Source organism: Parasteatoda tepidariorum, chromosome 6 (assembly GCF_982258835.1).
Source record: "Parasteatoda tepidariorum strain Cologne lab strain chromosome 6, Ptep-v5.0, whole genome shotgun sequence".
NCBI lineage: Eukaryota > Metazoa > Arthropoda > Arachnida > Araneae > Theridiidae > Parasteatoda > Parasteatoda tepidariorum.
Window position 1 is genome coordinate 100,741,971 of NC_141760.1, and position 14,219 is coordinate 100,756,189.

A 14,219-nucleotide genomic window follows, 5' to 3' on the forward strand; every position below is an offset into this window, starting at 1 on the left:
TGTAGCTTAAATATCAAGACACGCACTTTATTTATTATTCTATTTTAAATTATTTTTTAATTAAGATTCTAAATAAATATAATTAGGATGTATAGATACGTTTAATTTACAAGTGCTTAAATATTTCTTGCTTCGATATAGTGATTTTTAGTACAATTTTATGGTGAAATTTCAACAATATAAATATTTAGCTTAAAAGTCATTTTACTATTTTTTTTTAAACAATGACTTGCTATTTTAAATCTTAGCAATATAAAACTTAAACGAAATTTCATTGTTCAAAACATTTGACTACTTCTTAACAATTTAATTTCAATTGTTATTTCCTGAACAATAAACCATATTCATTATTAAAACACTATATAAGCTCTTTCTGAAGCATTGTTGGCCATTCTAACTTGTACTTTCAAGATTGAATGTGCTTATTAGAGTTCTTGCTAAACAGCAAATTGATTTTGGGAATTGTGTTCCTATGTTTTGATAAAAAGACTGAGAAATGGGAAGATTCGGTGATATCACGCGGAGTGATGATGATTGGGATCAAGGCGAACCTATCCCCCCCCCCTGATTTATCAGGAGAATACTGCCAACACAGAAGAGATGCCATGAAAATTCTAGAAGCCAATCAGTTTGTATGCGTCGGCAAGCTTGGCTCTGGCACCTTTGGCGATGTGTACAAAATGATTGACTTCTCCTGTCGAGAAGTTGCCGTTAAAGTTGTCGCCCTTGAAGTAGGCAAAAAAATGAAACTGAAATTTGGCCAAAATTATCTCAGCCAAACATTATCCCTCTCCTTGAATACTGCTGCTTTAATGACCCAGATGTAGCAATTTTCGTGATGCTCATGCAACGGGACACTTTGCTACATGCAGCTCTAGACAGGCCATTTTTGAGTCAACCAAATGCCCTAGACTGCATAAAATCATGACTTCGTGATACTCTCTGTGGTTTAACATGTTTGCACTCAAATGAGGTTTGTCACTTAGATCTTAAAGCAGATAATGTGTTGATCTCGCATGATAACAAAGCTGTTATCTGTGATTTTTCATTTCTTTCATCAACGACGAAAATAATACCAAGGTGAGCAATTAAAGATTTGTTTATTATTTGTCAAACTGTATAGCTTGGTGTAATTTTAGATAAAAATTACTATTCTTCTTCGTTTTTTCTTTGAATTGTTTTTTTTAATTTTTTTAATTTGAGCTGTTTTAAAGTACAACTAATCTTATTATCATATAATCCATTTGACACATTTAAACTGAGTACAAAATTTTTATTTTTCGAAAAAAAAGTCTCTTCGAACTTGTATCGAAGCAAGCCTCTAATTTATAGGACCAAGTTATCATTGCGTTAAGGATGAAACTGTTAAGTTTCTTTAAGTTAAAATGAACTTAAGTTATTTTTTTAAAATAAAATTCAACTTATCTTTTACCCAATAATGCTAGTGAAATGGTCCTAAAATTACAAACTGCACTTACTAGCCTTACTACCTTTAAATTTCTAATACAAAATCGCCACTGCTCCTTAAAACAGCTTTGGTACGCTTGCCACTTGGAAGTAAATTTCTTTAACTTTTAAGCAATCTTCAAAATTTTTATTGACCCGGGATACTTTTGTCTCAGAGTAGGAGATTAAAAAGTACTTTTATTTTGTTTTACAGGTCTGAACTTGGATTGCAACCTTTATATAGACCCCCCGAAGCTTACCCATTCATTGGTAGTGAAGCAGAGATTGAGGGCAGAGCATATGACATGTGGGCCTTATGGAATGATGGTTCTGGAGCTATTAACCAACCAAGCTCTTTGTGGAACATCAGCCAACGCCGGAAATTGGGAAAGGGATATTCATCCTGCCCTGTTTAACATCCTTCAGGTAGGTTCATAATTATTAAGATTTTTTATTCAATCTTTTTAATAGAATACTAAATTTATTAGGTTGAATGATTACTTCTGGTAATCCAAACAATATTATATTCAGTTTACTAAAACCTTTTTCGACAATACAAAGCTAAAATGAAAACCTCAACAGACTCAAAGCATATTAATTGTATTTTGATCAAAATATAGTTATAAGAACTTTTTATAAAATAAATCAAATTTTAAAATATAAAATAACTATATAATTTTTTTTCTTGCAAAAATAATTTTTAAAGCTTTTTGTACAAAATAATTGTTTACACACATAAAAAATAAGATCAAATTCAATTCTAAATAGAAATGCGTTATTTTTTTCTTTGGAGAAATTGAATATAATAATACAAAGGAAGGATTCGGTGAAACTTCGGATTGAGTTCAAAATTACAAGGTTACGGAGTTGAACATAGGTAGTCGTAAACTCAAAATTTGTTGTCTGTTCAACGACGGTTTTATAATATATAATAGTAGAGATGCACCTAGTAGGAACTCTTTTACCTAACTAGTTCCATGCGCTCCGTAAGAATTGTATTTATTCTCCAGATTTATCATTAAATCATTTATTGGATATAAACACTAATTTATGAAAATTGGATTTATTATTATGTGTCATGCAAAACAATACACAAATAATATAATTTTTAGTCAAACAAATACCTTATCAGATATAGTTCTAAGCATTGAAAAAAAAAAGAGTTCCTGCAAATGATTGACGAAACATTTTGTGGGGCCATGAAGATACGAGAAACACGATGGGGTGAAATATTGTGTAGATCATTCAAGTTACGGATTTATTACAACAAACACAAAATACCGATTTTTACAGTGAATTTGTTGACAGGCACTTATTATAATTTATTTACTAATTTCTTGCGAAATGTTAATGAAAGTTGAATCAATGAGTTATGCATTTTAATTTAAAGCGCAGTTTTACTTGCAAGAATTCGTCTAATAATTAAAAACCATTTTCGTCATCAAAGGAATTTCATTTACATCTACTCAATTAAATAGAAGATGTAGTTAGTTATTAATGCCATTAGTCCGTTAAACTAATGTCCATATTGCAGAATGAGCACTTGTAACTGATTAGTCTATGAAATGATTTCGAATAACTTAAACATTTCATAATTTCAATTTATACACAAAACGTAATCCAGTGTCAAAGAAATTTTATTATTTATAAATGTTTTTAACAAATAGAAATATATATGGTCAGCAAAATAACTGAAGTCGTTCGACTTTTAAGAAGCATAGGAAGTTGAATTATAAAAATCAAACTTACAAAAGGAAAAGAATTTAACTTTTTAAAAAAATGCCGATGTAATAATAACATTTCTTAAACTGATCTAAAAATTAAAAGGAATACGATTCTTGAAGATATCTTTGAAACACGAAATTTGAAAGGAATGAAAATTATTTGTAACTGAAAATTATCACTTTCATTCGATTAAGGTTTTGGTATAGCTTCAAAACTTGATGGTTTGCAAGTGGAATATACAGCCAAACGATGTTCACCGGCTAAGATTGATATAAACTCCAATAATTTGGAGTAAGTTAGAGCATTGATGGAGTCCAAATATCCGAACAGACCACTAATTACAGCGCGGGCTTGAGATTCTGAACTTCCATCTGCGGACGATACTGCCTTGCTAACAGATGCCAAGTAAGGCTCGATGTATTCTTCCTTGTCATCGGTTAAGACAATAGCTTCTTCCCCCTGAATTTCACTGATGGCATTTGTGATTGAGACAGCATTCTGTATGGGTGTGATTCTAGGAAGTCCTGCTTGAAAAATGAAGGAAAGAGATCCTGCAAGTCTACGACTTCTATCCTTGGACAAATTTTCTTTAACTTCATCGTAGATGGCACGGTAGATTTTGGACGTGTCAAATGAAGTGTTGTAGAATCCTCTCAAAGATGGATTCGTGAAAGAAGCTTCAAGCAGGGCATAGGCAAATGGAGATGAACTTCGGACAGCGTCATCAGGATTTGATGCTAGGCAAGCAGGATAAGGCCCAGGCGTGTTGACTTGAGCGGATGCACTAGCTCCAGACGGTCCAGCTAACGAGCTAACAGAAACTCCAGAGGATGGTGCTCGTGGTAGCTGGCCAAATTGGCCGGCAGCTGCAGATGCTGAGCCGCCCACACTTCCCTGGGTAAATATACTGTTCTGAGCAGCACAAAGTGTGACCAAGAACGCATTCGAGACCAACAAAATCATCATCTTGATAGCAGAGGAAGTCTTAGCCTTTGTGAAAGAAACTAATGTGGGAATATCACGAACTGAAAATTCATTTTTATATCATCAGTTTAGCATTAAAATTTTATGTCTTTGGTTAACTACTTTTTCCCGATGATTAAACTTTCCCAACACTTTAATAATCTCATTAAAACGGTGAAATGTGCATGATTTTCTAAACTGTTATTGCTTACATTTTAAATAGTCTTTGTTACATTGCTTAATCTAAGGTTTCATAAGTAAATGAAGAATTTATATAAGGTGTAACAAATTGATGATATTTATTTAATGCCTCGTGTAGACTAGTTTGAAAAATTAAACACGTTAACGACGTAAAATTATGTTCTTAATTGAGTTGGAGAATGAAAATACATTACAAATCACCAGATATTCAAAAATTTTGCAAAAATGAATCGGTACCGAGTTAATTCCTTTCTTCATTATAGATGAGTGGTAGAAGTAATTTATTTATGTACTAGGGCAGCGTTTCCCAAACTTATGACTTTTGTGTACCCCTTCTAAATTTTTCGTAACGCTGTGTACCACTAATAAAAAACTAAATGCCTTTTTTAAAACTATGTTTATTTTTATTTTTTGGTATAAAGTTTATCTAATAAGTTTATTTACATCAGTGAGAAGGGTGATATTGTTTTTGCTCTGATAACAGTTCATCATAATTCGGTTCTCTTGTGGTCAATTTTAGTCTGAAATGCGATTCCAAGGCCAATAAACTATTTCTTTTTTTTCGAATTAATGTCCACGAATGCTGAAAAAGCTACTTCACATAAATATGAAGTTGGAAAAGGCAAAATATATTTCACAACTTTTTCTCTTAAAACTGGATACATATTTTGCATTTGCAGCCAGAATGATGTTAAAGTACACTCCTCATGTTTATTTTTCAAGAAGGATAAAAATTATATTTTATAAAAATAATCAAAATAAGTAAAATTTATAACAAACTTTTACTATAAAAAAAATTGCAAAAAAGTTGAAAATCACAAGTGGCTCTTGACACTACTAATTATTAACTGTTAACTCTGCAAAAAATAGCCCATAGAAAAAAACGTAATCGTAATTTTTTATGGCTAGGTTTTTTTTTAAATAAAATTCTTTGAAATTTTCGTTTGTTGCAAGATATTTCGCATAAGAACGCGTACCCCCACTAAACTGCTCCCGTACCCCTGGGGTTACGCTTACCACACTTTGGGAAACACTGTACTAGAGAATAGTGGAAAGCTAACCGAGGGAAATTTTCGTGGTTTTTCTCTCCGTGTAACGCAAATGTTGGTTAATTCCATCAAATAAGTCCTTTACGAAGGCAAGTTTCTTCTAATACTTTATACAGGAGTTTTGTTGTCTTCTGGATTGGGTTCAAAATTACAATGCTACGGAGTTCAACATTTGTAGTCGTATTTGTAATCGAAACGGGGTCGGCTACAACGGTTCAATCGTCTTCTTACGGTGGTTGGATAGTAAGTTTTGAAACATTAGGAGCAACATAATAATTAAAAATAGAGGGAAGGCTCCTCTTTTTTTAACCGCGCAGTGTCTTAACTGCGTCGAAAAAAAATATTTTCGAAGTCAATAATCCAAGTCTTACAGCGCAAGGATAGTTATTAGTAAACTGAAGTGAAGGCCTCCACTTTTTTTTGACGGCTTCTCTGGCTGAACTAAAAATATAATTCCCAAATTGCAGCAATTTCATTAATCTTAAGAAACAATAAAGTGTGTAAGGCAACTCAGAAAGCAATGAAGTACTATTTGAATATTTTGAGGAAAAGCGGAATCTTTGAGATAAAAAGAAACTGAAGAGTTGGAGAGCAAATATTACTACGCTTAATTATCGATTGACCATTGTCATTTAATAATTTATTTGACTAAATTGCTTGTTCTTGTCGAATACATAAAGAGTTAGTTAATTTTTAGTTTTTTTTTCTCCTATCTAAACAAAACATTTTGTTTGTTTTCTTTAAAACTAGGTAAAAAATTTTACTAGTGAATAATACTATATTTTTTAATATACAGTGGTGGCCAAAAATTTGGAAATTTTTTGAAAGTTTCATGTTTTTCAACTTTGTGTGCTTGTGGAATATATTAACTTTCACTTAAATAAAACGTTTATATATCAAATTGAAGGTAATTTAATGTAAAATTTAATATACAAAAACTGAATTAAATTATCTGTATTACAAAAAAAGGTATGTTCATTTTAGTAGAACAAACAAAAACAAATCGTTTTGAATAAGGACGTGTTTTGTAATAAAAGCGTACTAGCCAATCACAAACACTGTTCTTAGGACTAATCAAATGTTTGTAACTATAGTTTAGGTTATTTGGATGGTAAAAGAGTTATTGTTGTGGAAATATTTTGCGGAATGATGCATACTAGTATGTACAATTAAATAGAGTATTGCTGTTATTGAATATTTAAAGTCCTTTTTTTTAAAAATTAAACTAATTTTAAACAATGTCATCAACAAGAAGAGCTAATTGGACATTTACAAAAAGAAGCCGAATTGTCATATTGAGAAAAAATGGCCTCTCTTATGCTGAAATTGCAAGACAAGTTGGTGGTTTAGTGACTTGTTCTGGTGTACGAAAGTTCTGTTTACGTTATGAAAAATCGAAATCCGAGGAAAATGAAGTAAAATCAGGCCGAAAAAAATGCACAAGTGATACTGCCGATAGAAAAATTAAACGGCTATGCCTTCAAGATAGAAAAATTTCATCAAATGCCATTAGATGTGAAATGAATGCAGCGGGTATTGCAGTAAGTTCAAGAACAATAAGAAGAAGGTTATCAGGATTTGGACTACAATCTAGAAATCCAAGGAAAAAACTATATTTAAATCAAAAGCAACGCGAAAAATTAGTTAAGTAGGCAAAAGAACACATTAAATGGTCAGAAAATTAATGGAAGCAAGTATTCTGGAGCGATGAGAGTAAAATATCACTTTTGGTAGTGATGGTAGAAAATACGTGAGACTTAGAGTAGGTGAAGCACTTCATGCTGATTGCATTGAAGCAACTACAAAAAAATCCCAACAAATGTCATGATTTGGGTATGTATGTCTGCAGATGGTGTGGGTCGAATTCAAGTGATTGATGGCATCCTGAATGCCAAAAAATACATCGAAACTGTCCTGAAACCAAAATTGATACCTTCCATCAGGGATCTCTTACCCAACAACGCACCATTTATTTTTCAGCAGAATTCAGCTCCATGCCACACAGCAAAAGTATGCAAAGCATGGTTTCAGAATAAAGGCATAGATATATTACCATGGCCAGGAAACAGCCCTGCTCTCAATCCAATTGAAAATTTGTGGCGACGTTTGAAAATTCTTGTACGAAAAAAACGTCCATTCAATAAAAGACAACTTATTGAAGCTATAATTGATTCTTGGCACCATGTGATTACGAAAGATGAACTCCAAACACTCGTTCACTCGATGAAAAGACGCTGTGAAGCTGTCTTAAAAAATAAGGGTCATCATACTAAGTATTGATTGTGTAAGCATCACTTTAAAAAAATGCGAATCTAAGATAGATCTTACAATTAGTTGCATAACTTTTTTTGTAATACAGATAGTGTAATACTGTATTTATTATTAAGTTCTACATTAAATTACCTTCAATTTGATACATAAACTTTTGTATTTAAGTGAAAATTAATATATTCTACAAGCACGCAAAGTTGAAAAACTTGAAACTTTCAAAAAATTTGGCCACCACTGTATACTATATTGTAGTTAACCGATACAGCAATGAAAAAAAAAAATAGAGTTCCTGTAAATGATTGACGAAACATTTTGTGGGAGCATGAGGACACGAGAAACACGACGAGGTGAAATATTGCGCAGATCATTCAAGTTACAGATTTATTACAGCCAGGGTTCGTGATTTTTTTGATTTTTTTAAAAAAAATCAAAAGAATCAGATTTTTTTGATTTAAATCAGATTTTTTTGATTTTTATTCAAATACACTGTATGAACTTTAATTTATGATTAAAAAAAATTAAAAATGTTTAATCAAATTAACTTAATATTAAAACTATATTGTAACAATATTTTAGACGCTCTAACTAAAATTATTTTGCATTATAATACATGGCTTTGAATGCATAGCAACCATTTTGAAAAAAATGCATGATTAAAATTTAAAAGACTAGATGAAATAGAGAATTTAAAGAATATTTCAGGGGTCTGTTTTGGTTTTTCTGAGAGGTACCTATTTTGTGAAAATTAAAATATATATTAAAATATATATTAAAAGATCAACACAAATATAGTAAAAATATGGATTTATTGTTTCTTACGAGACAAAAAAATAAAATTTTAAGAAAAAGTATTTTGTGTGACTATTCTATCATTTTTCCTAAAGTTGAATTTGTAAAGGTACCGGCTTGGACAGACCCCTGTGCTTTAACTATTAAAGCAAAGTTTCAGTTAGCAAACCATAACTTTAATTTAAAATTGTGATTTCTTTTTTTTTCTCTTGATTTTTAAAATTACAAAATAAATGTAGCAGACTGTGTTTATAAATGTAGCCATTCATCAAAAAATAAATAAGCATTTAATCTATCTATTTTTATATTAAAATATTTATTTTTAATTCTATATGAAAATAGATAAGTTAAACTAAAAAAAAAAATTAGAAAATCTATATATTCATTGGAATTTTTTTTCACAAAATTTATTTATGGAAAATCAGATAATGTCAAAGATACTGTAAACATATTATGATAAAAAAAATACCAGTTAATAACCCTACTGCATCAAATAGACACCGAAAGAGTTTGAAAGGGAAGAATGACACTATATTAGGAAAAAAAACATCTGAATTCATCAGCCCTTTTTTTTCTCCTCTGTTTTTGGCATATTAGGGTAATTTCTTTTTAATATAACCTCAAGCTTCAGAAATATACATTTTCCAGCAATAAAATATGATGTAGATTTTAATTCACGCTTTTTCATTCAAAAGGTAGAATTTTAATTAACATTATTTGTATTACTTTTTGAAAAAAATTCATGTTTACTAATTACTTTCTACAGTTATGCAAATCTATATTAAGACAGCATTAAATGTTTACTTTAATCTATACTTTCAATCTCAAGAATCAAACGATTTTTAAAATTGTAATTTCAAATGTGTTGGAATTTAACACACACCAAGAAAGTAATTTTGTTAACTAAAATTAATTAATGCAGCAATTTATTTAAATTAAATTTTAATACTAAGAAAAGAAAATAATAAAAGTATCAAAAATTTAAAACACTGTTTTTTAACTTTTGAAATATATATATATATAGATAAAAAAAATTAGTTGATTTAAATCAATGATTTTTAAAAAAAAATCATTTGATTTAAATCATGATTTAAATCGTGATTTAAATCAAGCTGATTTAAATCAACGAACCCTGATTACAGCAAACCCAAAATACAGATTTTTAAAGTGAATTTGTTGACAGGTATTTATGTATCATTTATTTTCTAATTTCTCGGAAAATGTTAATGAAAGTTGAATTAATGAGTTATACATTTTAATTTAAAGCGCAGTTCTATGTGCAAGAATTCGTCTAATATTCGAAAACCGTTTTCGTCATAAAAGGAATTTCATTTCCATGTACTCAATTAAATAGAAGAGGTAGTCAGTTATTAATGTTATTAGTCCGTTAAACTAATGTCCATTTTGCAGAATGAGCATTTGTAACTGATTAGTCTATAAAATGATTTTGAATAACATAAACGTTTTACAATTTCAATTTATACACAAAACGTAGTCCAGTGTCAAAGAAATTTTATTATTTATAAATGTTTTTAACAAATAGAAATATATATGCTCAACAAAATAACTGAAGTTGTTTTACTTTTAAGTAGCACCAGAAGTTGAATAATAAACTTACAAAAGGAAAACAATTAAACTTTTTAAAAAAAATGCCAATGTAATAAAAACATTTTTTAAACTTATCTAAAAATTAAAAGGAATACAATTCTTGAAGATATCTTTAAAACACGAAATTTGAAACGAATGAAAATTATTTGCAACTAAAAATTATCGCTTCTTTAAAAAAAAACTTTTATCGATTATTATTTCACTCGATTATGGTTTTGGTATTGCTTCAAAACTTGATGGTTTGCAAGTGGAATACACAGCCAAACGATGTTCCCCGGCTAAGATTGATATAAATTCCAGTAACTTGGAGTAAGTTAGAGCATTGATGGAATCCAAATATCCGAACAGACCACTAATTACAGCGCGGGCTTGAGATTCTGAACTTCCATCTGCGGACGATACTGCCTTGCTAACAGATGCCAAGTACGGCTCGATGTATTCTTCCTTGTCATCGGTTAAGACAATAGCTTCTTCCCCCTGAATTTCACTGATGGCATTTGTGATTGAGACAGCATTCTGTATGGGTGTGATTCTAGGAAGTCCTGCTTGAAAAATGAAGGAAAGAGATCCTGCGAGTCTACGACTTCTATCCTTGGACAAATTTTCTTTAACTTCATCGTAGATGGCACGGTAGATTCTGGACGTGTCAAATGAAGTGTTGTAGAATCCTCTCAAAGATGGATTCGTGAAAGAAGCTTCAAGCAGGGCATAGGCAAATGGAGATGAACTTCGGACAGCGTCATCAGGATTTGATGCTAGGCAAGCAGGATAAGGCCCAGGCGTGTTGACTTGAGCGGATGCACTAGCTCCAGACGGTCCAGCTGACGAGCTAACAGAAACTCCAGAGGATGGTGCTCGTGGTAGCTGGCCAAATTGGCCGGCAGCTGCAGATGCTGAGCCACCCACACTTCCCTGTGTAAATATACTGTTCTGAGCAGCACAAAGTGTGACCAAGAACGCACTCGAGACCAACAAAATCATCATCTTGATAGCAGAGGAAGTCTTAGCCTTTGTGAAAAAAACTAATGTGGGAATATCACGAACTGAAAATTCATTTTTATATCATCAGTTCAGCATTGAAATTTTATGTCTTTAGTTAACTACTTTTTCGCGATGATTAAACTTTCCTAACACTTTAATAATCTCATTAAAACGGTGAAATGTGCATGACATTTCTAAACTGTTATTGCTTACATTTTAAATAGTCTTTGTTATATTACTTAATCTAAGATTTCATAAGTAAATGAAGAATTCATATAAGGTGTAACAAATTTATTATATTTATTTAATGCCTCGTGTAGACTAGTTTGAAAAATTAGACACGTTAACGACGTAAAATTATGTTCTTAATTGAGTTGGAAAATGAAAATATATTACAAATCACCAGATACTCAAAAATTTTGTAAAAATGAATCGGTACTGAGTTAGTTCCTTTCTCCATTAGAGATGAGTGGTAGTAGTAATTTATTTATGTACTAGGGCAGCGTTTCCCAAACTTATGACTTTTGTGTACCCCTTCTAAATTTTTCGTAACGCTGTGTACCTTTAATAAAAAACTGAATGCAATTTTTTAAAACTATGTTTATTTTTATTTTTTGGTATAAAGTTTTGCTAATAAGTTTATTTACATCAGTGAGAAGGGTGATATTGTTTTTGCTCTGATAACAGTTAATCATAATTCGGTTCTCTTGTGGTCAATTTTAGTCTGAGATGCGATTCCAAGGCCAATAAACTATTTCTTTTTTTCGAATTAATGTCCTCGAATGCTGAAAAAGCTACTTCACATAAATATGAAGTTGGAAAAGGCAAAATATATTTCACAACTTTTTCTGTTAAAACTGGATACATATTTTGCATTTGCAGCCAGAATGATGTTAAAGTACACTCCTCATGTTTATTTTTCAAGAATGATAAAAATTATATCTTATAAAAATAATCAAAATAAGTAGAATTTATAACAAACTTTTACTATAAAAAAAATTGCGGAAAAGTTGAAAATAACAAGTGGCTCTTGACGCTACTAATTATTAACTGCTAACTCTGCAAAATATAGCCCATAGAAAAATATGTAATCGTAATTTTTTATGGCTAGGTTTTTTTTAAATAAAATTCTTTTAAATTTTCGTTTGTTGCAAGATATTTCGCATAAGAACGCGTACTCCCACTAAACTGCTCCCGTACCCCTGGGGGTACGCTTACCACACTTTGGGAAACACTGTACTAGGGAATAGTGGATAGCTAACCGAGGGAAATTTTCGTGGTTTTTCTCTCCGTGTGACGCAAATGTTGGTTAATTCCATCAAATAAGTCCTTCACGAAGGCAAATTTCTTCTAATACTTTATACAGGAGTTCTGTTGTCTCCTGGATTGGGTTCAAAATCACAATGCTACGGAGCTCAACATTCGTAGTCGTATTCGTAATCGAAACGGGGTCGACTACAACGGTTATATAAATAAAAAGAAATGATGAGTGAGACTAAAAGTTTATATATCTGGAACTAAATAGTAGTTTTACAATTTTCTTAAACAAAAAAGACACGTTGCCACAAAGAATCAATTTTTTTTGTCAGTCAATCGTCTTCTTACGGTGGTTGGATAGTAAGTTTTGAAACATTAGGAGCAACATAATAATTAAAAATAGAGGGAAGGCTCCTCTTTTTTAACCGCGCAGTGTCTTAACTGCGTCGAAAAAAATATTTTCGAAGTCAATAATTCAAGTCTTACAGCGCAAAGATAGTTATTAGTAAAACTGATGAGAAGGCCTCCACTTTTTTTTGACGGCTTCTCTGGCTGAACTAAAAATATATTTCCCGAATTGCAGCAATTTCATTAATCTTAAGAAACAATAAAGTGTACAAGGCAACTAAAACTCAGAAAGCAATGAAGTATTATTTGAATATTTTGTGGAGAAACGGAATCTTTGAGATTAAAAAAAAACTGAAGAGTTGGAGCACAAATACTACTGCGCTTAATTATAGATTGACCATTGTCATATAATAATTTATTTGACTAAATTGCTTGTTCTTGTCGAATACATTGAGAGTTAGTTAATTTTTTGTTTTTTTCTCCTATCTAAACAAAACATTTTGTTTGTTTTCTTTAAAACTAGGTAAAAAATTTTACTAGTAAATAATACCATACTTTTAATATACAGTGGTGGCCAAAAATGAGGACATTTTTTGAAAGTTTCATGTTTTTTCAACTATGTGTGCTTGTAGAATATGTTAATTTTCACTGAAATACAAACGTTTATACATCAAATTAAAGGTAATTTAATGTAAAATTAATAACAAAAACAGAATTAAAATATCTGTATTACACAAAAAGTTATGCTCATTTTAGTAGAACAAACACAAATCGTTTTGAATAAGGACGTGTTTTGTAATAAAAACGTACTAGCCAATTACAAACACTGTTCTTAGGACCAATCAAATGTCTGTAACTATAGTTTAGGTTATTTGGATGACAAAAGAGTTATTGCTGTGGAAATATTTTGCGGAATCATGCATACTAGTGCAATTAAATAGAGTATTGCTGTTCTTTAATATTTAAAGTCCTTTTTTTAAGTATTAAACTAATTTTAAACAATGTCATCAACAAGAAGAACTAATTGGACATCTACAAAAATAAGCCGAATTGTCATATTGAGAAAAAATGGCCTCTCTTATGCTGAAATTGCAAGACAAGTTGGTGGTTTAGTGACTTGTTCTGGTGTACGAAAGTTCTGTTTACGTTATGAAAAATCGAAATCAAAGGAAAATAAAGCCAAATCAGGTCGAAAAAAAGGCACAAGTGATACTGCCGATAGAAAAATTAAACGGCTATGCCTTCAAGATAGAAAAATTTCATCAAATGCCATTAGATGTGAAATGAATGCAGCGGGTATTGCAGTAAGTTCAAGAACAATAAGAAGAAGGTTATCAGGATTTGGACTATAATCTAGAATTCCATGGAAAAAACTATATTTAAATCAAAAGCAACGCGAAAGACGAGTTAAGTGGGCAAAAGAACTCATTAAATTGTCAGAAAATCAATGGAAGCAAGTAATCTGGAGCGATGAGAGTAAAATATCGCTCTTTGGGAGTGATGGTAGTAAATACGTGAGACGTAGAGTAGGTGAAGCACTTCATGCTGATTGCATTGAAACAACTACAAAAAACCCAACAA